At 30.2% G+C, this 27238-nt stretch overlaps 1 protein-coding gene across 6 annotated transcripts in view; it reads left to right on the top strand.

Moving 5' to 3' along the window:
* Positions 1-27238, top strand: part of pot (zona pellucida domain protein papillote) — a 164850-nt gene that overhangs the window by 108239 nt on the left and 29373 nt on the right. For 4 of the 6 annotated variants that reach the window (XM_076403992.1, XM_076403969.1, XM_076403998.1 and 1 more), the window contains one exon: positions 9948-10009. The exons of the other annotated variants lie outside the window; for them this stretch is intronic. The gene's annotated coding sequence lies outside the window, so the exon portion shown is untranslated. The remainder of the gene's footprint in view (positions 1-9947; positions 10010-27238) is intronic. 6 annotated transcript variants of the gene reach the window in all.

Here is a 27238-nt window from a genome sequence, read left to right as displayed (position 1 = left end):
ATATCTCAAGTATGGAATAGTTTACCAAATTCCAACAGTTTAGTGATGATCAACTGAGCTACTGCAATTCGCTTTTGGTGACCGTACGCCCTGAATTGCTAATCTCTGCCCAAGTTCTAGCAGACTCAGTTATTTTACAGCAAGTTCAGGATAGCTTGGATATCTGGATGAATTGGGCCTGTTGGTTATTTTTTTATTTTAATATCTAATAGCTAGAAATATTTTAAATGCAAACGGTCAACTTTTGGTGACTTGTAGCTTGCCAACCGAATAAGGAATGCTTCGAATAAGTGTGAAGTGATTACGTCGGCATGCCTTTTGTGATAAATAAGGCGGTTTAGATTAATTCAGTATATTCAAAAGAGAACGGTTTTATAATATCGCCAAAATTCTACTGCGTCAGAAATATTATTAGATTTTCTCTGCTTAACAGAAAAGGCCATCTCAAATCTCAATTAAAGAAAGTTGCGTACAAAAACAAATTTATTTCAATTAAAAGTCGTACAATCTGTACAAGTTATTCTACATAAGAATGGGTACATATATCTCTGCAGTATATCTCAAGTATAAATATCTCAAGTACACTTAAATATTGTTACTATAAAGTGAACAATTTTCCCAAAAAGTTTTTTTGCAAAAGATCCCAGGTCTCCAAATCTCAACCATTCATTTTTCACATCACTACCATATCAACATAAAACATAAAGAAAAATCTAAACCACTTCACCAAATAAAAAAGAAATAAGAAACTCACTTCAAATAACAACGCTACAAGCGTTCTAATATTCTTTTTAAAATTATTATTTACTCACTGATGTTACTACTAACTACTAACTACTCACGTTAACGAAATTATAGCCGTAAGGTAGTAACGGAGATATAAAATAAAGAAAAAGTATAGCCCTACCTTCTTTCATTATCAAAAGCTTACGCTGCCGGCTTGATTAGCGCAGTGGTAAAGGCGACAGGACGGTCCACCTACTGTTGCGATAGTATTAAATACGCGGGTTCTAATCCTGCTGACAAGAGTGGAAAATACTACAAAGAAAATGATCCCAGTCACGCTAGTAAGAAGGTAGGCTAAGACCAGATATATTATGTGATGATTTCAAACTTAGTCCCTCGCCAGTCGGTAGGCTTAATGCCTAGCACAGTGGTTCGGAGCCCACGTTAAACTATAGGTCCGGTCCAGAGATACCCTCGTTGGTAAAAAAGAAGACTATAATATAAAAAAAAGTTATGTTTAGTCACTGAATAATGATAAAATAGCAATTGAATCGGTGTGTCCTAGTTTGATAATTTTATAATTTAATATTAGATAATTTTTATATTTAACCATACAATATATAGTTTAGTGCATAGAATACAGTCACCATTGACGAATGTAAATTAGCCGTTGAAATTAGTAATTCCCTTGCTTTGATAAATCCCTGTTCAATTTTTTCATTTGTTTTAAATTACAGTTGGAACGAGACCAATTCCTTAACAGTAGAATATAGGATAAATGATTCAAATAAAATCGAATCGTACCAAATAGATGAGACGTTGGAATATGTCAGTTAGAGCTAGGACGTCACTTTTTCGTACGGCTTCTGATTGGTGTTTGACTTAAGATTTAAAAATTACCGATGATGGTATAATTGCTAACTTAAACTCACCAACTTGACTAATTCAGCAATGAGATTCAAACAAATACCGGATGTTCAGAAAACGGCTGCAGTTATTGTGATTCTGAAACCTGGAAAACCAGCAACTTTATTCAAATCTTGTAAAATTCAAAATCAATTCATATTCAATTGTCTGTAAAATCGGCTGGTTTAACTAGTAATATCTAAAGTATTCGAATATATCCTGTTAAAAAAGTTAAACTCAATCAGTTTGGTTTTATGAGCAATCATTTAAAAATGGTCTAGGTACATAGAATCACAGACATTGCAGAAAAAGCCTAAGAAGACAAATATCTTCTCAGCTTTATTTACGAACGTTTGGCGTAGACTTTCTATATAGTTTGGCATAAGGGACTCACGTATATAATCCATAATATGTTACCAAAATAATACGTTGACATCAAACTCCTCACACTCAACTAGGATTCTTAAAGTTAAACAAATAGAAGCTTATTCATCATAATATAATAAGTACAAGTAGCTGTACCACAAGGTAATATTTGGAGCACTGTTCTTTACCTATTGTATACATGTGATGTGATGACCACAAATAGAAAATGTTATTATAGCTACATTTGTTGATGACATTGCGACACTGGAGACAGTAGAGAAGAAGTAACGCAAGTAATAATATAAATAAATAGACACTGACGTGATGAATAAGCCAAGGAGATAAATCAGTGCATAATCAGTTCATATTGTATTAAATATGAATTATTATATCTATATCTATTACCCCATATAGTAATAATGCTAGTATATTGGGTTGAATCTTGATGCAAAATCTTCTTTCGAAGGAGGATATCGAAAAATAACTCGAATTTAAAAACAAAAATATTGTTTATTTGGAAGAAAGTCTAAATAATCCGTGCATAATAGGTTGCTGTTCTACAGGCAAATGCTAAAGTCTATATGGATCTATGCAATTCAGTTATGGGGATGAGCTCGATAAGTAATATCAACATAATACAAATATTTCAGAATAAAGTGGAGAGAAGTATTATGGATGCACCCAAATATTATCGGAACAAATAGTTACACTGAGACCTTCGCATTCCAACTATTACTGAGTAAATCAAGAGATTCGCGACAAGACGAAGAACAAGAAGAGCAACAAGGAATGACTCCACTCCCATATTAATACCGAAGCGCTACCGATCTCTTGAAAGATACATAATTAGGACGCACACTCAAGAGAAAGAAACCGTATGATCTTGTGTAGTTTTGTAGTGACGTGCAATCGTAAAACACTGAAAAGTGTTACTAACTATTATTTAAATAGAGATTAAGCAAAGACCAATAGGTATTTCTAGATAAATACCTAGTTTTACGTCACCTTGGAGAAAAACTAGTCGGCAAAATTATTATTACATTATTATTATAGAATATTTTTAACAAAAAAATTAAACCGACTACAAAAAATAAGTAATGAACTCACTATAAGGTAAGAAATTATCAAACTTAACACAGAACCTTTTTAATCAAAATATATGCCAAAACCTATTTATCTATTTACAATATTATTTTAATTATTATATTTTATTATTTATATTATTATATTATTTATTTTTTACTATTTTAACTGCCAGTAACTAATCATTTTGAAGTGCGCTGATTACACCTTCTCCAAACAGATCTTGACTTGTTTCCAATAGGACCACCTCGGAAGTACACTCTCTCGAATAAATAATGAATTTTGAATATCGATCCACGATCGACGGAGAAATTGGCGAACATACATTATAAAATATACAGTCGAACATAGTGCCTCCTTCTTTTTTGAAGTCGGTTAATAAATTAATATATTACTTATTCTTTTTAAAAATTATAATGCCCATTGTAGTTATATCTTGTAAGTAAATATCTCATAAGTATGTCAGATTATGGTTGGAGTGCACGCAGTAGGAAGTGAATATTTAACAGTTTTAATGCGAAAACAACGATTCTATTTATAACAGTACTCGCCCCATTCCCATGGAGGCCTCACTCCCATAATAAACCTTGATAACCATTTCACGCGGATTTACATTGTGTGCTAATATTAACCGACATTCTTCCATGGTCTCTTTGAACGTTATACGTCTCACTTCATTTGTTTATATCGAAACGAAACGGACGCGGACGGAGAAGAAAAACGAACAACTCCACGGCCCACTACATAAATATCAAATCAATCTTGAACGCCATGTCCAAACAATTTTCTACCATGGCGAACGCTGCGCCAGAAAAATCCACCATCCGCATTCTCATCGTCTGCCCCCCATGTGATAAATTTTCCTATTAGAAAATTACATGGACATTGCTGAGACGTAGACCACACAGAGGATCGTATGGGAAAAATGATCGAACGAATTTAGATCATATTATCGTGAACATAATTGAAATGATCAGTGTAGAAGCGGAGAAGCACCAGTGTTACTCGGCGATTAGATTGTTAGTCTGATTAAACTGTATGGAATTAATTGATTTAAAATGCGAAATGATGTACGGCCTTTTCGGTTTGTTGGCTTCGATAATTCAGCAAGCGTCGGTTATAAGATTTCATGGCGAAGCGTGTTTATGAAAATACAAAAAAAAGTGCGACTTAATGACGCAATTTTATTATCAATTATATGTTCATTGTTTCGTGCACTAGATATATGGTCTAATTCATTGCATGTCCATTGTAGGATTACGCTTATAATGTTTCCTTTCGATTTTTTTTTCAAATATTGTTATAAGTTAATAAGAAAATTATTGCATTTCTTTTTCTAAGAGCTATCAAGTATACATTACACATTTGAATCAATCAATAAAGGATCATTTATATTTATAGTTCTCACTTCATGTGCAATAAAATAAAAGCATCATAAATTTACATTTTATGGATTGGTTAACGAAAAGTCGTCTATGTAAAAAATGTTTATTAATTGCTCATTATTAATCTACGAGAATGTCTACATGTCAACTAATACGCTGCTGCTAGTCCCATAGGAATGCTTCACCAAATATAGCCAAATAAACAAAACAAGGATTACTAATAATGAATCGAAAGCTTTACAAACTCGTTTTTGTTTATATTCTGCTATTCTTCTTGGATTGGCTCTTTGAATTCTCCCTAAATTACCATTGATTATATGATTTTCATAAATACTTTTCCAATATTTAATAGAAGACTTAATTCTCGATATTTTTACAATTACTGTTTATAGTTTGTATACTACCTCTCGTCACAAAATTATTCGATATTAATTATTATTATGCGAGTATTCTACGCATTTACCTTCACAATGACTAAAATGAGCGTTAAGTGAAAACAAGTTGTTTAGGTGTTTGGGTAAGATGCCGAGCAATAATGTACATTAAAAATAATCACTACATAGTATAAAACAAAGTCGCCTTTTCTATCCCTATATCCCTATGTGCGCTTAAATCTTTAAAGCTACGCAACGGATTTTGATGTTGTTTTTTCAATAGATAGAGTGATTCAAGAGGAAGGTTTATATGTATAATACATGCATAACATACTAAGGCAACATTGCTAATTTTAGAGGTTTCTAACGTGATGTCGTAAATTAACATATTTTTTAGGCTTATTTAGCAATTAGCAAAAACGCTGCCTAACCCTACGAGTTAAATCAAATTAATGTACTACAGTATTGTACACCATAAAAAGGTTTACAAAAAAGTCCCCGATGGTATATGTTTATCTTTTAGGGATAACCCACATTAACCATTTTTATTGTTTACTTTTTACGTGAGAAAATGGCTTATTTACGAAGCTATATTAAGCAATACGGCATTAATCCTTATCGAATTAAGTACCTTAAATACAGTGTGCAATTAATATAGATCAATATGGTTCCTTACAGCATGTAAATTAAACAAATATTTTCGGAGATATTACAAATTTAAAATTTGCGTTTAAAAATGTGTAATGTAATAAAAATTGTATGAATTTAGATATTCCAAAGATAGCAGGAAATCTTCATAGTAAGTATAGGGGAAGAGGAATTGTTTTACTCCAAATTTAATGCGTGCAGGCCAAGGGCAGTAATGAATGAACCAAAAATACTGGATCGATTTTAATCATGTTTTCATTGAGTGACATAGGCATATATATTTTATACCCGTGCAAAGTCGGAGCGGGCCGCTATGTTTTTATATACAACGTTCATATTTTTTCTGTAGTGTATTTAATTTAGTATCAGCATTGCACCCCTGCGAAGCCGGGGCGGGTCGCTAGTTGTACATAAATTAAATACATTTTATACCGTACTTGATTAACTTTGTCGTCCAAATTTTATTTTATCCTGTATTGCGGCAATATATTGAAACTCTTATTTCGTTCATTTTCGAATGAGAGAAATATTTAGAAAATTATTGTTGCGTCATAAAAATCACGAAACATACGCAAAGAACAGCCTTTTGGAACTGTTTTGAACCCCTCCCCTCATGTTAAGAGACATTTATTTGTTTAACAGATAATGATGTGTTGTGTTGTATGCATTTGCATTAATATCAATTTTTTTTCAGAAAGTAAATATAATCATATAAATAAGTTTAAAATGTATTGTAAAACTCCTTATATATTATTATATTATATATTATTTTGATTTATCCTCAATGGTAGTCAAAGCAAATTTGTATGAAATATAGGTAACAATATTGTTTTGGTAAGAGTAATATTTGTAGATTATAGTACTTATTTCAAATATTTACAGTCAATAATTACATTTAGTAATTTCTTTTCAGCACAGTTTTTCTTTTTATTATATTCCATCTAGAAAATACAAAAAACTCAAAAAAACCTCATACAGCTTTTCAATTCATTATCAACAATAAATTGGTTCGACAATGGAGTTATGTAATTCAGAGAAAAATGCCCGGAGTCCTGAATTTTAAGAGCCCTGCCCTGATATAATATTTTGTCATTCCGTTGATTATATAATAGTATATATTCATATATCATCATTTAATCTGTATAGTTTATATTCACATATGTTAGTCATCTTTTACTTCTAAATGAATCAAAGGACCATCCATTTTGCAGGCACATTGTGGTATCACTTACCGAACAAGAAGCAAATAGCTTAACAGTAAAATAAATTAGAATTGACCTAAAAGTTGTATATAAATCGCGTTCTATCACTCACCATCTAAAGATTCTTAAATAACTTTATATCATTTAAGCCTATTGTGTTCTGTAATATTTATGTTATTGTGTAGCCCCATAAATCTTAACTGAAGAAACATTATATTATCAATTTATAACTAAACTGTGCTAAATATCACCATATGTATGCATCAATTATATATCAGTTCATAACAGTTAACAGTACCGATTATACAATATCCAAAATTTGTTTCTATTGTCATCAAGTTTGTTCTAAAATACAGCAAATATTGTTTCGTTTTTTTGAAGCTGCTCTCTAACTTAACATATATGAGACTCAAATAAATCACTTTGACAATATCCTAGTTTAAACAGATTTACCGTTCCAAGATTTCGATTAAATATTGTTAATTTTTTCTAAAGTCAACTTTATTATGTATATCATAAATATTATCCATTGTATCGTACTTATTATAACTCTAATAAATAACATTAACTGAGGAAAGCTCCTGAACTTTTGCCATGGAAAAACCTGTTTAGCCTTATATTGTTTCAATGAAAAATACTTTTTTGTATTATACTGATATTTTCCCTTACAAAATGGAAAATATTCCAAATTTGATTTAAATAATTAATTCAAGCACTGTTTTTTTTTTAATTTAAATAACGTAAATTATAACATGAGTACCCAAAAGTACTATAACCATGACTTTCTAGCGTCCTTTTTTAATCAATTTCGTTTTAACAAACTTCTCAAAACCAATCTCATTGTTCTATAAACTTACCAGAACTATTACTAACGCCTATTTTAAGTAGTACTAACTATTCACACATCTATTATATTTTTGTCATACATCTATCAATCATACAGCTCTGGTATTTTATAATAAAAACAAGCCAATTATTTATTCAATATTTTCTAACAGTATATTTCATCTACAATCTTCTAATTGATACATTCAATATTGTTAGAATCAATTTTCGTTTACAACGTTCACATCGCGTTAAGTATCAAATGAAACATATTTATTATCCTATTAAACGTTTTACTATTTTATCATAACTGTAATGTTATTGTTACACCGACTGTGGGAAATTATAAGAGGTTTTCTTGATTAACAGATAAAACTTTCTAAATAATTAAAATTAAGATGTACTCTGTGTAGTCGCAGTAATTCCAACTTTTACGCAAAATCATCAGAATATCAACATAATTAATTCACTTGTTGTTCAGATAACAATCCCACTATAAATTAGCTAGCATTCAATATATAAACGAGCCCGAAGATAGTTTTGATGCAAAGTTCATCACCGTTATGCAATTCGACTTATAGAGTTTCGTAACGAAGATTGTATTCCATATTGCGCTGTTTGCGCTGCAAATATGAAGGTTTAAATCGACTTTCACAATGACGATGTTCATCCTATTATGTAACATTTAAAAACGTGCTAAGTTGTTGCAAGTTGCTTCGATCCCAAGGATCATCGATTGAAATGCGGTGCATTAACGGTAAATAAATACGTTTAGATCAATTCGCTTATTTATTGTTATTATAATCATTAAATTAATTATGTTTCAGTTTATTCTCTTGTTTCCTTATTAACAGTTGTTTAATATTTGGCACTCTTTAATATTTTACTTCAAATCAATGCGACTTTAACAGTTTCAAAGAAGTGAACCTGTGTAAAAGATAAACATTTTGTAAATCGATGTTTATTGGCATCACTCTATATACAAACAAACCAAAAGAGCAGACCGTTCCTTTTTATTGACATTCAGATGAACATTAGTGAATCGACTGAATGAAGAACCACCTTATTTTCCATAAAATGACAAAATGCATACAATATTTACACCATTTTCTGTGTCATTAACTAAATAACCAGCAGTAACAAATTATTAAAAAAGCAAATATGATGCTAGTAATAATTTAACTAAATATATTGTTTTTTCGGCTTGGTTGGTGCAGTGGTCAAGGCTACAGGTCGGTCCTTCAACTGTTGCGATAGTCGCAGGTTCTAATCCTGCTAAGGCATGGATGTACTTTATGTTTGTGACTGTAAATGCAAATATCTTTGGCAACAGTAGAAAATCCGACCAGGAATAACCATTCCAGAAGACAGGATGTGCTCTGCTATGGTCTCTAAGATCGTACTGGCCAAGCTCCAAGGGATCACAACCATGTACGAAAAATAGAAGGAAGGGTTAGTTATTTCAAATATATGCATATTTTTCAAAATCTCATTGTTAATGTAGAAAATAGTTAGTGGATAAAAGATTTCCAATATCGTAATTATCGTTTATCAAGATGTGTGCTTATATATAAAGAATCGAAGTTCATCAAAGCTTCTACGATTTACATAATATTTTATAGTTTCCTATGTAACTTCCGTAAAACAAATTACTAAGTCATAGGAAATTTGAAAAGCAAATATAAAAGAAAATACTCAAATCCTTAAAAATTATATAAAATATACCTCAGTAATATTGTAGTACGTTTGAAAAATATTGAAGAAATGGGTACTATACTGCTTTTTTTATTTTAGTAAAAATTCATAAAAATTAATCTTATTGAAAAGATGGTGAAAAAACTTTAACAAAACGTATTAATAATATTAGTAAGAAATAGTATACTTACAACCGTCATATATAAAATATGCACTATTTCTATATATTCAACTTCACTATTAAAATATAGTTAAGAATATATTGAAACAATTATATAGACAATCACTATAGAGTGTAAAATAAATGAACCGTTGAATACAACACTATTCAAGTTAAAAAAAAACGGCTATTTGTTTGATTCGTTTATATGGTTCTCAGCTCAAGTTACCTGAAAATGATCTAACAATAATATGGGTATAATCATTGACAGGGGTATAATTGCCAATAAGTGCTTTGAATTCATATTGTGATTAAATTTCTATGAAATACTCACTCGGCATCCAGAAAGATTATTGAAAAAGCATAAAAGTATTCGCAGAATAAATCTGTTTTATAAAGCCTTTTGTAGAGAACCTGTTTTGTATTTTGGTAATACAGTTGCTGGTTATGATAGATTGGTGTAATTTTACGATTAAGAGAAAACGAGAAGTAACAATTATTTGCATTAAATTCAGTATCTTATTATTAATGTATAATAGCATTAGAAGCCAATTTATATAGTGCTTTTTTGTTACAGGTCTATCTAGAAAACAATGCGCTTAAATATACACACTATTTGAAGATCAAATTATTTAGAAGGTAAGCTTAGACAGTTTTTTATACTTATATTTTTACATTCAATCTTTCTTAATATGTTCACTTGTTAATCATGTCAGTGTATGTACTAGCTACAAGTTCCAGCTGATTTATCTACCTTTGTTAACTACCGTGTTAAAGAAAACGTTAAAAACTCTATGTTATCCTTTTCTCGTACTAAAAAGTTATTTTACTTATTGCCTAATTTTTGTTCTTAGGAGCCAAATTTCTTAGAATTTATTAGAAATCATTAATTTCTCTGTTCCTCATATGTCATCGCATGTGTAATATTTCTTAATATATTAATTTAATAATTATAATTGATAATCTTAATTTTTTTACAATATTTAAATGTAAATTTTTTTGATACATTATTTTAATATATTTCTAACGAATTTTTTAAAATACTTGAGTTCAATATCAAAAACAGATAATTGCATGGAACCTTACATCATTTTATTATTACCTCTTATAAAAAAAAAACCTGCAGAAGTGCAGAATGCTACGACAATATTGAGAGTTTTCATGATTTTGTTCTTCTCAAAATTATGCAAAAATTTTGTGGGATAATAATCTTAAATTCTATTTCCATTATAATGCTCTGATGTACTAAGAAACTTTCAAATATCGAATTTTAGTCTGATATACCAAATTAATAGATATTCATCTCACAATATTTTCAGAATAATTAAAAGCATTATGGAAGAATCAATTTAGGTTGATTCGAAGTAATGTTAAAGAACAGCTCTAAATATAGCTGGAATAGAGAAAATAAAATATAATTAGCCGGCTTGGTAGCGCAGTAGTACCGGCGATGGGACGGTCCTCCTACTGTTGCGATAGCTGCGGGTTCGAATCCTGCTGGGGCATGGTCGTAAATTTAAGTTCGTGATTGTTTAAAATTTGTGAATGTTCTAGGCAAGAGTGTAAAATTCGACAAGGAAAATGATCCCAGTCACGCCAGTAACCAGGCTGGGTAAGACCGGATGTCTTCTGGGATGATTCCTAAAGTTGGTCACTCGCCAGTCGGTCGGCTTAATGCTGACGACCGTGGTTCGGAGCCCACGTTAAACTTTAGGCCCAGTCCAGATAAACCCATAGTTGGTAAAAGGAGACTTTAAAATATATCCAAAAAAAATATAATTAAAAATAAATTAAATATAATTTAGTACATTATATCGTTCAACTATAACCAGAAAACTTGTTAAATATTATTATTATTATAAATTGAAGGCGTTAGTAAATTGTATTGTAATACTATAATAAATCAACATACTGTTTCTTGTATGGAAATGTAATATTTTAATTAAATTTTTTTATATTTCGGAATGTTTCGTTGTTTTTTAAGCATATTTTACTTTTTACTTTACAAAACCGAACTATTTATAAACAACTGTATGACCAATAGTTGACCAAAAATCTATTGCATGCTGATGAGATATATCAATTGCCAATTTCCATCACGCTGTTGAAATATTTAATAATTTTTATGAATTCAGTTCGTTCGAATATTTCATTTCACTGCGGGTTTTTTGAAATCGAAAGAATGCATTGCAAAATGGAAGGATATTAAAATTTTAAATTCCGTTATTATTACATGGTAATATTAAATACACGTAAAATACATCAGAATAGAAGCTCTAGCAAAATATTTTTAAAGCAAATATTAATTTATAACCAACATGCTGGTTTTGCGAATATTCAACTAGACGGTTGATTAATAGAGGCGTGATATTTCTCATGCTTAAAAGAAATAAATATTGGTATTTGTTTCCGCTATAATATCTTCACCTGAAAAATTATTTTGATGTTGACATACGTGAATAAATATATTTAAACTCATCAACGTGACGGGATGGTCCTCCTACTGTTGCGGTAGTTGGGGGTGCAAATCGTGCTGGAGCATGGTCGTACATTTTTGTTTCTGATTGTTTGTAATTATGATTGTCTAAAAGGCAGGCGTGTCAAGCCCGACAAGAAAAATGATCTTAGTCACGTCAGTAACCGGGCTCAGTAAGGCCGGGTGCTTAGCTGTGGTTCGGAGCCCACGTCCAAGATTAAAGCTCCACATATAACTAGTTGATAAAAAGGAGACAAATTAAGTTATAAAAATTACTCAAATTATAACAAAAATTAATTCTGGAGATTTGTTAATAAGAAAATAGTTACTAAAATGTCTTTTCATGAACACCTTCACCTTTAAACAATTTATCTTGATCAAAAATACTTAATATCATCATTAAATTATTTTTAATATGTCGAAGGTTGGAAATGTTTATACGCATATTAAAGATCGAAAACATAACTTTCTAAAGAGTGCAATTTATTCATATTAAGTGCTGCCTCTATGGTATTAAACCAACAACCTAATAGAAAAATCCGATTTGGAAATCTTCAGGTGATTTGAAACTATTGGCGTGTGCAATTTGGATATTAATTACTTTTGCTGTTTGATTTGATGAATTGAACTGCCGGAGCCCATCAAAAGCTTCTACAGAACTTGTCGTGATTCTCCAACGCTATTTCCTAATTATCGGGTTTGCTTTCAACAAATGATTTTGATGACAATGAAAAACAACAAACAGCCTTGGGAGAAATGATCCCAAGACAAATACACTCATCTTCAGACTCTGAAACGGCTTTTAGACAACTTAAATTTGAGTCAACAACTGTTTCTAGATATTCACTTGAGATGAGAAAGTTCCAAACCGAGGGAAACTATGACCAATAGACGTAATGGAAAATATAATTTCCAGCCGTTGCTATTGAATATCGCGGTCTCATTGCTTGTTAAATAAAAAATTACAGTGTGAGATAGTTTGCTGTGATGTATTGTAATTGGAGAAAAATTAATTCACTGCGATTGATGCTAGTAGAGCCATTTACATCCACGTGCAGGTAGAATGTTCGTCTCTATAAAGTCTTGCTATGCATATGGTGGGATCAGCAAGGTGTAGTGTATGTAGCTACTAAAACTACATAGAACTGTTACTACAGATGTTTACTGACGTAAGCTAAACAACAGAAGACCAAAAAGGAGAATAACAGGCGCAAAGTCATCCTACCACATCATAACTTTCGGACACATTATAAAAGTTGTGAAGAATACACTCCTTCAGCTTGAATACATAGTCTTGATGTTGCCAGACAATTATTCAGGCCCATGCGGCATGTGTGGCATACTGTTTTGAAATGCAGAATAAGTTCGATAATTGATGGATGCCTATATATTATCGCTGCTTAATAAACATCAATCTTTCCAGGCGTTATCGCCAAGATGCTAAAAAAAGAGAAAAAATATATATTACACCAATTTTTCCAGAACATATGCAAGTGCCTAATAAATATATTATTTCTTTGATCACTTTGGTTAACTTTTTTTAAAAGGTTTGAACATGTGTCTTTTTAATGCATCAATACATGTATAAAGTATCAATGTTCGATAACAAATCAAAACTAGTCTTATGGATATATGAATAGGTTTTTTCTATGAGTAAGTAGGTAAATACGATTTCGCAAAAAAATTACAAGTCATAAACAAATAGCATAAAGTTAGCCGACATTTCATTCGAGCGTGAATGGTTGTTTTTTTTTGTATCATTCAAGGTGAAATATATTTAACTCACCTTGAAACCTGAATACGTACTTTTATTTCGATACGATAAATATTATAATGGAGTTCGGCATATATAACTACATAAAAGCATTAATTGCATTTAAAAACAATCATAGCCCTATGCCGGACTTGTTAATTGATCTCGAACGTGTTGTAATGGATTTCGAAGTTCAATTTCAAAGTAGGTTTCATTAAATGGATAAAATCGAAAAGAACTGAGATTTATCGAGATCTATCTGAGATAATACGAATCATATTAACTGTGGCGTTATTTTGCGATCAAAGGGATATTTAAAAGTGTACTTTATATTTACATTTACCATACATACAGTTCTGTTTTATTAGTTCGTTGAGAACCATTTATTTTTAGTCAACAATAGTAAATATTATAAATGATAACGTAAATAAATCAAAAAATATATATTCTATCTATCTATATATATCAAAAAATATAAAGTCTCTACTTACAGAGCCCAAAATAAAATTGTAAAATCAGTGCATTAGAGTAAGAATTGTTTTTTTATGTATTTTAAAGTCTCCTTTTTATCAACGAGGGTTTATCTGGAGAAATCATCCCAGAAGACATCCGATCTTACCCACCCTAGTTACTGGCGTGATTGGGATCATTTCCCTTGCCGGCTTTTTCACAATAACAAAGTTTACGACCATGCCCCTGAAGGATTCGAAGCCCCTATTATCGCATTGTATATGGACCGTCCTGTCACTTTTATCACCGCGTCAAGAATCGAGCGGTAATTCGTATAGTTTCAGTAAAACCACTACAATGATCATTAAAATAACAGAAGTTGAAAAAAATGTATACAAAATAAAATAATTTTTAATGTAGATCAATTGTAACCAACGATCAGAAATTGATTTCTATCAGAAATGGAAGAGCTAGGCTATCCTTTCTCCTTATTATTATTTTAGTTCCTTAATTGTTGTTATCTTCTATTCTATTCTATATCTATTGTTATATCTATCCAACAACTATCACTAAATTGGTGCTGCAATTATGATCGTCAAAGTTTATTATATACAAATATATTCATAAAGCTGTTCATCTTAAACATCATCATCAGTATGATAATTATAACGAAATATATTAGATATGGAGAAGAATTTGGAAAGATATTTTAAAAATACCTAAAAGACTGACTGTATATTGCTTCAGTAAGTGAAGACAATTAAAATTATGAAAGTAGGCGTAAAAATTTTCACAAATGACTATCGGAATTTCATTTGAATTGTATCTTGGATACTCCAATTTTAAAATAGTAAATGTGTAATTGCTGCCGTCTCAATACGTTAGTTGGTTTTGAATTGTATTTCTTCATTAATTGTGGAGAATTTGTAATATATTTACATATCCCATATAAGCACGTACGATATAATAGTAAATTATTTTTCTTTGCTAACATTATTGATATCTAGTCTATATATATAAAACGTAATAATAGTAAAAAGCTTAAGTTAACTAAGAAAATGTAATCCTGCATTTTATCAAAGTACATTCCTGTTGTCACATAAATTTTTTATTTTATATGTAAAATTAATATTAAAATTAGTGGAATTTAAAAATGCCATATCCCTCTATTTTGTGATGCATTTGTGGGGTTCGTACTGAAATGAAATATTCGGATGAACTGAGTTCGCAGGGGATATTAAATATTTGATCGGCGTGATGGGAATGGATAATTGATGCATTTCACCAGATATATATATATATATATATATATATATATATATATATATATATATATATATAAATATATATATAAAGCAAATAGTAAAAAGCTTAATTTAACTAAGAAAATGTAATCCTGCATTTTATCGAAGTACATTCCTGTTGTCACATAAATGTTTTATTTTATATGTAAAATTAATATTAAAATTATCCATTCCCATCACGCCGATCAAATATTTAATATCCCCTGCGAACTCAGTTCATTCGAATATTTCATTTCAGTACGAACCCCACAAATGCATCACAAAATAGAGGGATATGGAATTTTTAAATTCCACTAATTTTAATATTAATTTTACATATAAAATAAAACATTTATGTGACAACAGGAATGTACTTCGATAAAATGCAGGATTACATTTTCTTACTTAACTTAAGCTTTTTACTATTATTACGTTTTCCTAATTTAATATGCTATACAGTTTTTGGTATTCTTATGTGACAATCAATGTATTTATTACAATTTCGAATGTGGAAAGTTATGAGTTAGGTCCAGTAAATCATTAATAATATATTCGATTGGTGTACATGTTTCTATGTATCTCGACTCTGTTGATGCTCTTAGAACATGCATTAAAAAAAAGAGAGAGAAAAATGCATTATACTAGTTTACATATCCTGAAACCTAATATTCAATATATAAACAGATTATATATATTTAGAGGTATCTGAGGAACTTCTATGTGTTCTGCAAAAAAGTGTTATATTTTTAAGGCCACTTTTGAAGAAATTATGGCCATCATGCTTTGGCGTCGATGTGGATGACATTGCACTTCAGAAAATATTCTTATGGCTTTACAAGGAATTCAAATAAACAATTAAAACAGTTAAAAAGGCATTCTCAGTCAATTGGAGTGCTAGCTCAGTCCTTTTGTGACCTTTCCATCGCATTGCGAACAACTGGTTCAGCAGTTGATTAATCAACTGCTGAACTTTTTTAGCCCTTCAAGCGGTTCATAGTGACATCGAAATCACCACTTTTATATAATTGAAAGTAAAACCCGCAATTAGAATATCAGGGAGCAGCAAATCACGGGTTTATATAAGTTTTTGATGGATTCCAGCATTAAATTGATTCAAATAAACTAATAAAATAATGAATGCGAAAATGCAATTTAAAGCGTTCCATAATTATCACATGTATACACTGAATAACTCAATAAGATGTTACTAAAGGGAAAATAATTATATTAAATAAAAAAATGTTAGAAGTATCGAATTTAACAGCTACCTGACAATTTCACTAATAGATTCCGGTTATTAACATACATGGAAAATCAAAACGGCTTCCCATAGAAAACAGTCATTCGTGCCAAGAAAAACAATTTGGTAATTTTTTAACTCATATCAATTTTTAAATATTAAGTTTCAACAAGGAACATAATAAGAATTTGAATTAACGTATGATGAAACGTAGTCTTCAAGCATTGTAGCATTTTAGTAGCATTGGTTCCGCGTATATTGAATCTTTCTGCAACCACACAATTCACTTGCTACTGCTATGTCTGATTAAGGTATTCCCTAATTCAAAAGATCGTTTGTATTGAATCGTTTGTAGTGAATTAAGGAGATTAAAACCGAATCGAAGGAAGCTTTAAAAATTTTAGGAATCGAATTTAGAAACCGTTTGAAAGACTGGAAAAACGTTGGCATTCTATTTAGAGATGATTACTTTAAAGTGGATAAAATAAATTTGAAAATATACACAACTTTTCTGTGTTCTATTACAAATATTCTATAGGTTTTTGATCATGGTAAATGTAAAAAAAAACAGCAATCGTTGAACCAAATATTTTTTAGAAAACAAGTTTGATTGATCATTGTTTTTAAAATTTAAGCTTGTCCAATCTTTTGTTTGTCAGGTGCATCTAGTACCTCCTTATTTTTCCCGGTAGTAATAAAAAAGACAAATGATCGATTCGCTAATTTAATTATCCCAAACAAACAGATCGACCCGGTCAATAGCCTATTAAGGCTGAGCGGGAGAATCGAAACTGAATTTGTGTCTAATTAAAAAGCAAATTGAGTATATCGGGCCGACTTCCACTCGGATTGTTAATATTTGTTCAAAGCCGTAAGGTCATTTTACAGGCAACGTCGCTTGTTAAAGGGTCCCATTGTTTGAACAATAGATTGTTTGCGCCCGGCCTGGAGCGCATTTCCTTTCAGAATTCTAGAGAACGAATTTTCGATCGGAAACGATATACGACCTCAAAAATGATTGCGTCTGAGAAAAAGAATGAGCAGTCGACAAATGTGCTGCAGTAACCGCTCTTAAAACTATATATACTCGCTTACCTTGGAAATAGTTTGCGACATTTTTTACCCAACTCGGTTGGATAATGCTTGTTTCTCCGTCATGGTTTTACCAGAGGTTCTATATATCTTATTAGTAGTAGTACCATAAGAAAATAATAAAATGTATCCTGCTTACCAGATATAAAATAGGTATCTGCAAAAAAGACATTGTTTAAATTTTGTAATGAAGTTATGTTTTTAAATGTGCTTTATCGCAAAATTACTTACTTTTTGTCAAAAGACGACATGTTTCTTGAGAATTTCTATGTTAAATGAGTTATGACATTAAAATAAAGTATTTGAAATATATTATATCGTTTACAGGCCATTAACGATGCATATATTTTAAACCAACTATTTTTTTTTTAATTTCTAGCACACGGTAAAACCTTTTCTTTTTTTCAATAAAGCTTCTCTGTATATTTTCGCTTGTGGGAAGAATTCGGAAGGTCCATTGGAACACTATATTTTACTTGGTATCTTTTATCCATAATATTCTGGTGAAATCATTCATCTTGGTCATTGAATTGAATGAAGGAAATGTACTTTCAGACTCATAATGCCTAAAGCCTGAAAGGTTCTTAGTAGCTCTTGTTATATACGCAAAAAGCAACGGTGCACTACACACATACACTACAATTTCATATTATAATTAGCGAAGGACCAATTAAGTATTTCAAGGTTTACGGAATGACCTAGAGTAATGGAAAATGTAGTTTTTTCTCGTATTAGGCTTTATTTTGTATTGGATCTTAAATGCAGTCATCTAAACTTTCAATATTGTAAATTACATATAAGACCATTTTTTCACCTTCAAATAGGATTTGTTGTTAAATTAAGAACCATATATATCAACCAATACTTCTGGAAGTCGGTGTCGAAAGGAAAATAGTCTGGCAGAGATCTATTTCGATAATTTTTAACATTTCAAAACCGTATGTCAAGCAAGCCATTCTGTATCAATCTGATCATGGGGTAACCAATTATGTTTTGTGAGTATACAGACTTGCACAGTATTTGAATTATTTGTAATTAAAATATATAAATAAAATAAAAATACATATTTAGTATTTGTAATTTAATAACTTCTTAAAAATTATAATTTTTAATTTGTATTTCTTTAACTTATAAGTCACTAATTCACTAAGTATTTCTGTTAGTTAAAATAAGTAAAATTATATGATGTATATATATATATATATATATATATATATATATATATATATATATATATATATATATATATAGCACTTAATTTTAAATGTTGTAAACACTCTGCATTCCCTATAAATAAAGTACAAAAGAGCATGTATATACATAATTCATATTCTTCGTGTAAACTTGAAAGACACGAATCCTTACACTGTATGTTTATATTATACCGTCATGTATGTGTCATAGATAAAAGAAGGTCGTGTTTCCGCAAGAATATGTTACTTTTTTTATCGATCATTTGGCTCACCTTTAGGTTGGTGCACTTTTCCAATGCCAAATAACCTAAAGGAGAATCAACTGGTATTTAAGTTCTTTAGGTTATTATTTAACTATTTGTATATTATATAAATGTACAGCACTATATTATATTTGAAGTTTATAATATCTATATATTCTACTGTTTTAAAATCTTTATTATTATACTGGTTAAATATTTGTTACTTTATTACTAAAGTGCTTTAAAAATAGTAATAAGTAATAAAAGGCATTAAAAATTACCCAAGCTTTTAAAAAAATTATAATTTTGTATAAAATAATTGATATTAGTATATTTTAATTCAGTAAAAATATCAATTTACATTATGTAAATACAATTTTATAACTAGTGTTTTTTCAATTAATATTTAATGATTAGCGAACCTTTAACATTTTTATAGATTTAAATTATATAAACGGATTATTTTGTTTTTTTTGTATTTTTAAGAAGTTGTTATGTCTGAAACAAATCTAACAAAATATCTATACATAAGAACTAACATGTTAACAATTCGATTCCAAGTCTCAAGTTTTGAAAGTCGTAACCGTAAGCCATTGTTCTGTTTATATTCAAGTTTAGGTTGTTATTTGGCTATAAAATCTGTATAATTTTACTGCTTCCAAGTTACAAACTTTCGGTATTATTAGAGCTTAAAAATCAGACACCATTACTTAGTCCATGTTGTTCCTTCTGTTACAATCTATGAGTTACACAATTGTGTAATTGACATTATATGCATTTAATTTTGAAATCATCATGTTTTATATAGTTATTAGGTGCTTGGTATTTTGATCATTTTTTCACCTCGACAAGATATTTATTGTGAAAAATTGGTATAATATATGTTAACAAATACATTTTAAAATGATTTTCTACAAGTGTTTGTCATCATTGCATGAAAGATTATAAATTTGCGTTTTTCACTCGCTCTTGCTAGTTTATCGAAAAATTCATTTAATTTGTTGTAAGGTCAATAACAGTTTCTACAGTATAACAATATTTTTTTTGCTTTGCTCCCTATATTCACAAAAAGGCTTTATGGCCAAGAATATTCTGTAAGAAGAGCATTCTGTTAAAATTCTCGTAGTAGATCCACTTTTTATTGAGTGTCATAATGACGTCAAGCAATGAAAACACAATGTTGAAATTATTCTGGTAAGTATCTGGAAACAGTTCATTCATTAACTGTTAATAGGTGCGAAAGGTTTTTTGAGGTTTTGAAACGGATTTTCGCCCAATAAGTTTTACAATTCTTTGTCTCTATATTTTTTGCCATCCAGCCGTCCTTTATCATTGACATACAAAACCATAATTTCCAAATCGTCGAAACAAAAATCGACAATTAATCTATGACGTAGCAGCATTACCATAATTTTTTAAGATTTTGACAGGCAACCCATTATTTTCTCTATAGTTACCTCCTTATTGGAATGCTGGTATAGCTATTCTGTAAAATAATTTAGGCCTAAGACCAGGCTTTAAAGCTCAAACTTGATATATTCGAAATACGAAAGAAAATTTCACCCGTCATTTTGCTCCTTTGAAAGTTGATGGACGAGCTGGCACCTGGTGAAGATAGTTCTTGTTTTTTTACTGAAAGTGAGTACTATTGAAAGGTAATAGTGAACATACTCCAATGATCAAAATGCCATCCGCGAAAGAAAATTTTATAGAAATGTCTCCAATACTCAGTGATCACTCAAAGTATTTGAAGGCAAAGTCAGATACTACTCATTGTGTTGTAGCCAATTAGTATCAAAAACCTTTCAGAAATGGTTAAAGGTCATCTATATGATGCAATTACTATCCATCCAGCATTGTACATCCAATTGTGTCTTGATTCATATCGATTCCACAATCGTACTCAAGAATACGTTTGTGATATTTGATAGCGCTAGTAGATATACATTTTTTGATGAGTTATTTAAATATTGCCAGAGAGGAAAGAAAAACCGATTATTAATATTTTTAAGGAATATTAATTAATTAAGGAATTTAAGGAATTTGAATATACATTTTTAAGGAATTTTTACAAAAAAAAGCTATATCTCGAAATCGACGAAAAGTTAGTCAAAGCCTTAATATTTTAAATATTTAAAAATGCTTAATTTCTTTTTTTCTTTTTAAAATGATAAAGATCGTCTCCAGTGTTCTTAATAAAGTTGATAAAATAATTTCAATAATGAAATATTACCCCTGAATGAACAATATAAATCAATTTTAATAACTGTTTAAATATTTGTGTCAGTATATTTTTAATTTTATTGCTCTATGAGTCTAGATTCAAGCCTATTTGGTTATATGGGGTACCGCTAGCAAATCCAATACATGCATCATTCAACGGTTCCAGAATAAAGTGTTGCGTGCCATTGTTGATGCTCCGTACAATATTTCAAATAAAGTGAACCAACGCGATATTCTTCTTGAACCAATAACGAGGTAATTCAACGCGTTTGTGTGAAGTACTTCGAAAGAGTGTCAGTGCATCCTAACATATTCGCTAACCAGCTAAATATGCGACGTGATAGTGAAGTGCGTTGATTAAAACGTTTAACATTACCTGATCTGATTACTGGACATATATAATCATTAGAATAAACTTTAGAATAAGACCAATGAATTAAGATAATATTTTATTCAGCAGATCGCTTAATGAAGTGATTTACTACATGCCATATATATATAACATAGATATAAGAAATACTTTATTAATTTTTTTTATTGACTATAGGCAGATTGTGGAATCACAAAGAGTAAAGAAAAATTAATTTACGTGGCTTAACAACAGATTTATTTTATCTTTAACCAGTATACAACAAAGACATGCCACGAATAATTTTCTCTATACAACCGGTACAGCTTACATAACATTCAATTAAAGACACGTTACATAACTTTTATAAATAAGAGTAAATTATCATATCAAGTACGGGCACAAATATTTTTATGTCGACCTGACGACAATTATGCGGCCACAACGAAATCGAAAGTCCCACTGCACAAATTTTGGTGACCTCAATTCGGGTCTGTTGGAAGGTGAACCGTACAACACTTTCGATTTCACTTTCGGTTCGATTCAGGGCAGGCGCAGTCGATCGCGTCTACGAAAAAAACGCCCTCTAACGTCGACCGTGCGGATTAATTTACGAGCATCAACAATGAACCTTTTCAATCAAATTTTTTCGGCCGTTGTTTCGCGATATAGATCGTGAATTCCTGAAGAGTTTCGATCGGATCGTTTTTTTTCTCTCTATCTCTCTCGGTGTGTGTGCTGGGATCAAGATGAATGATGAATAATAACAACGAGCTCCGGTATTAATAGATTTTTTTCGAAGGAAACTTTTTTTCGCTCGTTGTACAAGGTTCTGATTACCGTTCGGTATTGAACACTGTTAATGAAATGTCTTAATCCAGAAAAGTTCATTAATTTTAAGATGAGATTAATGAGATTTTTATTTGGTGGATTTTCATCTAATTGGAGTATTATTTGTTCAGCTAATTTTTACTAAGAAAACATTTAACTTGTTACAAAATAAATTAGAATTTGTTTTCCGACATTGTATATGAAAATTGTTCTCGACACTGATGTGGACGTCGCTTATCATTTAATATGTTGACAATGTTCAGTTTCGTCAGCTTGTTCGTCTCAAAGCAATTATACAACCGATAAAACCATCGTGTAAGGAACATAGGTCATATTTTGAATAACAAACAGAATTTCGTCACCTAAATCGCCAAGATGCAGCAGGCTTAGAGTGACTTAATTTATCACATAACTTTACATAACATAGTACATTTTCTAGTACATAACTCTATCACATGAGTAGTACAGTATACGTAAAACTGGTTAAAACGTGTTCACTCATAGTTCCTAATCCCAATAATTCTTATGAGAGAACAGATCCGGCCTGAAAAGCCAAAGGCATGAAAATAACTTGAAATTTCGTATGGCCTTCTTCCGAAACACATCAATATGACTGAATGTATAACCAAATGCTCAAGAACAACATTGAATAACTCAGGTTACTAATTCCATACGCCCATTTTCAGTCAATAGATGACATAAAGGAGAATTCGCAGTAATAACTGTCACTTAATACTTGTAAATAAAGCCAATTTCGGAAACGTGGTTTTTACAATTAAAATGTTGGTTGCTATAAACATAATATTTCAGAAGGGGGTTACTTTGTACTAGGTAATTTTAATTTCCTTTAAAAAATATGTTTTATTGACTAATTTTCGGTATTTTTGACAGAATATAGAACTTTTATATGAAATTCAAGTATTTGGGCCCATGTATGAATGCCAAATTTTTTTGAGACGTGATAACTAGACTATGAAAAACAATATATATAAACTTTAATATATAATATTTGAAAATCAAATATTGGGAAAATTATTGAAGAATTTATTTTCAAAATACTAACACGTTGAATTTCATTCGTGATTTATATTTATGTATGTCTCATGAATTATATAACTTAAGATATTTAGTATTATTTACCCTAGATTTTATAAGTTATTAAACAAAAGTTTAATATATAAGAGCGATCGAAGATAGTTTTACCTGATAACAGTTAAAATAAACATATCATTGTTATTTTGATACATAGTTCAAAAGAACAATTTAAAATGACTACGAAATTCGCGTTGGATGCCAGAACTCTATTATATTCTCACAATTATTTGGATGTCGTTATATATTAAAAAATTCAATGCCATCCAAATAAAATTATGTTTAAACAACCTTAAGCTTTAGTGTCTATTTAATATTAGGTTTGTTTTTTATAATACAACCAGGCGAATATAGAATTTACTAAGTTGTCATATGTGAATTAGTTTACCTTGAAGTTTTGGTTTATTTCACTCTACTTACGTTACTCCCACGAAAAACGGGGCATTTTTATAATTAATTTAATACTTTCTGCAAAAGAACTACCTGTAACTTTTAAATAAATCTTATTTATTTTCTTTATTATTGCATCAGCTATTGTATATTAATTGACTTGAAATAGACTAGAATATATAACTAATTTTAGCATCAAAATTAAACTCAGGAATAAGTGACACGGAACAAGATCCTGCGAATAGTTTAGCTATTACTCTTTAATTCTGCTAGATCTATTGTTTTATTCCACGATAGATAACACAGGCATACAAAAAAAAATTTGGCATATTGAATACGAAAATAATATGCAGAAAATTCCAGGCCTACGCCACCGAGGAAGTTTAAAGTTGGTAATGAAAGCGTTCTTCACTGGTACTTCCGCATAACCACCTGTTTTTCTACCACCGCTCCACATAAAGTTGAAATTAATGAAGCAATTTTTAAAACTACATTCCAAAGATGGATTTTGCTTCTAATAACTTGTGTCAAAGCTTCAAGGCTTCTGAGAAGGCTTATTTATAGACATTACTGACCCGCAATTCATCATGATCATGATGGATCCTCAAAGAGAAGAAATTTTTATAAGGGATTTTTAGTCTAATAGGTCTAAATGTATATTTTTTCATTCCTATATAAATGCAACTATTGGACTGTTTTCCTGTACATTTCCGATATATAAGTGAAAGCAAGCTGAACGACTTCGCCGGGGCTTTAAGGAGATATAGAAATAATACCAATGAAAATGAAGCGTTTCAATGGTATCTGACAACTGTTAAACACACCAGAGAATCCTTTTAGACTCTTCCGACATTCGAAAATTTTCAAAGCAGAAACCTCACTCTGACATAGAATAGGTTTTAGTGTGTGCCAATGAATGTATATTACATATGTCATTAATGCTTTGTAAATAAAATATTTTTAAAGTTTTTTATTATTTTATTATTACAAATTTTAAATTAATCAGCTCTTACGGCTCTTTCAAGTTGCCCATTTTAGTTAAACTTGTCGATTCTGAAAACCTAGCTTCAAAAACCATTCCAACTTCAAGGCAATCTAAGTTAACTGCACAGCTTCCTTCTGCAATGCATATTTTCAAAGCATTTTTTAAATTTTTATGAATTCTGTAAACAAATTGTTGGATAGACCACGTTCGTCTTTGGCTTTGTTTGAAAGGGTATATCCAAAAATAACAAAAACTTAATCAAAGTTAATTTAAACATTTTAGTGTAAAATTTTCAAGGAACGATATTAAGTTGAAAACAAATATAAAACATAAAATTCCGATAGAATAATAGATCAAATATAGCATATCACGCTATTGTATTATATCAGAGGATATATTTAATGTAACCAATTTTCTTTTTGTCATATTTGTGATGCAGTTTCCTGAGATGACGTCGTTTCTTCCTCTACATACTTTCTAATTCTTACGTGTTGCTATAAATATACTGTTACGTTAGTTGAACTTGAATTAGGACACAGAATGAAGCGAAAAAAATATTTCTTCTACAGTTGCGATTCAATTTTCTCTCAGGCCGCATTACGAGCGTAATAATTTCAGATTTATATCTAGAGATATGGTTTATTTTCATCTCAAGAATGTTATAATCGGTCTGAAGAGAATTAATCGTATCAAAATAACTCCACTATGATTCATGGAGAATGCAGTAGGCTTAGATTTCTCGAGCTTATATAATATTAATTTTAATAGCTAAATGAATATAAATTCTATCTAATTCGCAAACCTATTTCTATTTTTAGATTTGATACTTAATAATATAGGATATTTATTATACGTTACTATTAATTGGTTAGTATCATTTAAAGCCAAATCTATAAATATTTGCTTTTAAAGCTCTACCTTTTTACCTCAATTTTATTTATATTATTTCATCATATAAAACAATATCATATTTCATCGATTACAACATGCGAATATAGGTTCTGACGTCTAAAAGTGGCTATTTTAACACCGGAGACAAAGAGCGCTTTAGACAGGCAAAATAATTTGATCGTTATCGACTACAATTGATATAATTGAATTAGATGTTGTTGACAGTGCTCGACTACATGTTGCAAAACCAGTGAAAAAAAACTTCTAAAATAAGATGGGCAGTGGTACTCGTCCCGCAGTATTCTCTAGATCTTGATTCCTTTGATTACTACTTATTCCGACATGTGTATCGTGACATGTCTGAGCAGTGCTTTAGTTCTTATGGAGGTACCAAGAAATGGCCTAAAGTTGAGAAAAGGCAGCTGCTATCGATGGACAATAGTTGTGCTGAAAGTTGCTCCTTTTGTAAAACCGGCTAAAATTCCTTTTAAACATGCTTTATAAATTTATAGCTTCAATATGGAATACAAAAAGTGATTGAGAACCAATTGTTGCATGAATATTAGATATTTTTACTTAGAATCTTAAATAATGGGTATTAAATTAGGATCTATAATCTATATATGCTGGAAATGTTTAAGATGTCAAAAATCAGAATTTGGTAAAATTAGTTTAGTAAATAGATATTTGATTAGATTGCAGCCAGTCACTCTCATATATATGTCATGTGTCCTATATCTAAAAAGGTGACGGAAATTCAATAGGTGGCAGAAACCTTAATAACATTATTAAAAACATTTTGATATATGTTAATTAGACATGTCTAATGCATTGTTCTAAATGTACCAAATTTTAAATATTGTTCAAGTGTCATGTATGTAGCTATCATACATAGTTTAAAGCAAGATCATTTCAGTATACGATATAATTAGAACCCTATAATAATCAATGATAAATAATAATCTGGTTCTGAAAATCTAAAACTTTACAAACTATTCTTAAAACTTGAGACATTTTGGCAATAATCTAATATTTCTGTTTATACGTAAAAAGCTTAATTCAACTGTTTTTTGACTTGTATTTCCGGGGTAAAATTTTCAAGCGCCTTAAAATGTTATTTTATTAGTGTGAAAAGGAAGCGAAACATAATTTTTCGCAAGAAATTCTAACTTCAGCGTAAAACTAATATATGCCATACCGTTGTTAGACTTCGCGCGATATATCCGTTTATATAGGTGCTTCAAAGTTAATATTTAAAATCAACTTATGAAGAAATGACTAACACGCTCGACATTTAATTTGAATAACGAACAAAAAACAACTAGGCGTTCGCCAGTTTAATAGTGGATGTTGTTTTTACACCTACCTGCAAATTATT

Source organism: Rhynchophorus ferrugineus, unplaced genomic scaffold, assembly GCF_030347505.1.
Source record: "Rhynchophorus ferrugineus isolate W39M unplaced genomic scaffold, kcgeb_rfMv2 rfM1, whole genome shotgun sequence".
Lineage (NCBI taxonomy): Eukaryota > Metazoa > Arthropoda > Insecta > Coleoptera > Curculionidae > Rhynchophorus > Rhynchophorus ferrugineus.
This window is presented reverse-complemented; position numbering and strand designations above follow the sequence as displayed.